A 1,510-nucleotide genomic window follows, 5' to 3' on the forward strand; every position below is an offset into this window, starting at 1 on the left:
GAAAAGTTGTTATAGAACACTTCACGAATATGCATGTCATCCTTGCGCAGGGGCCATGTTAATCTCTGTATTGTTCCAATTTTAGTTTATGTGCTGCCGAAGCAAGCACTGGAAAAGTTTTCTAAAACTTTTTTTCAATTGTGCCTTTTTTTTTAATTTACCAAATGAGAACAGGCATAGCAATTATATGTGGTAAACAAAATTTTGGGATAATAAAGTAAGATATATGTGGCATTGCTTTGGAAAAGTTAAAAGTACCAAAAAGCCTGTTGTAATTTAACTAACCAGAAGATTTCTTAGAAGAGGAAGGCTAAAATAGAATCCTCAGAACTAGCCGAGGCAAATATAGGTGTTGCCTTGTTGCAGCAATGCAACTCCTTCAGTGCTAGTAAGCATGAGAAACCACCACAAGGGAGAAGGGTGGTGACTTTGGCACGGGAGAGACCTGGGTTTAAATCTGTTTTTTATTCAGAACATTAGTAACCTTTAACAAATTTCTTAATCTCTTTAATGTTAGATTCCTCATCTGTGAAATGGAGAAATTAATTGCAATCTCTGTTTTACATTGAGGATTAAATTAATTTATGCTTAACACAATGCTTGCCATATTATAAATATTCAAAATGGTAGTATTGTTAGAATCAAAATGATAGCATTTTATTCACTGGTGTTGCAAATAAGGGGATGAAAAATAATTTTTTTCTATGAACATATTAAACCACAGAATCATGGATGTCATCAGTGAAAGAACTCCGAGAGACTGCCTAGTCTACTCCATATTCAGGCACAGAGGTATTTGTATTTCTAGCTGGTGTACGAAGCAACTGAGGCCTGAACGTGGTGTGATTTGGCCCCATAACTAACTGTAGGTAGTAAAGGGAGACTTGATTCCAAATCTCCTGTCTTTTAATGTAATGTTTTATTCGTTTATTGGTGCTATTTTTGTTATGTAAATTAGTTGTTACTTTGCTGATAGGAAATGTTGGTAGCATATAATGGTTTGATGTTCAGAAGTTACTACAATAATTTCTTAACGTGCCAGTCAAGTATTACTTCTTATTTTTGCTCTCCAAATGGAATAGTAGTTCTGTGTCCTAAATCAGAGTGGTGCCATTTGACGATGCTATTCTAGCATTGTTAATCCTTGTGGACTTTAGCTATTGCCTCTTCCCTAACTGAACAGAAACCCTCTAAGTAGTTTCAAATATCATTGGACCAATTTCCCTTCTCTCACTCAGGAAACAAAGTACTGTAACATGATATCAAGGATCCATGGCTCTTATTTATGTGAATTTAAAAACAAGGTTTTAGCTATAAATGGATTTAAAAGTCGGCAGTTTTATAGGAAGATTACTAATTCTTTTCTAGCTTAAATTCTAGTTTGAGCAGTATACTCTGTCTCATTTAGCTGAACTTGAGTGATTGAGGAAAATTACTTTATGCTGTTGTAATAAACTGTTAAAAAGCCCACATGAAAGAATTACTATATGCACTTTCAGATTTGTAAAAT

The 1,510-nt window shown here is 34.3% G+C and overlaps 1 non-coding gene across 1 annotated transcript; it reads right to left on the bottom strand.

The window, feature by feature from the left end:
• Positions 1-109, bottom strand: LOC111741973. The gene has a single exon (XR_002781132.1). It is a non-coding gene; the product is annotated as a U6 spliceosomal RNA (small nuclear RNA).
• Between the last annotated feature and the right edge of the window lie 1,401 nt (positions 110-1,510).

This window comes from Pteropus vampyrus, unplaced genomic scaffold (genome assembly GCF_000151845.1).
Source record: "Pteropus vampyrus isolate Shadow unplaced genomic scaffold, Pvam_2.0 Scaffold84, whole genome shotgun sequence".
Taxonomy (NCBI): Eukaryota; Metazoa; Chordata; class Mammalia; order Chiroptera; family Pteropodidae; genus Pteropus; species Pteropus vampyrus.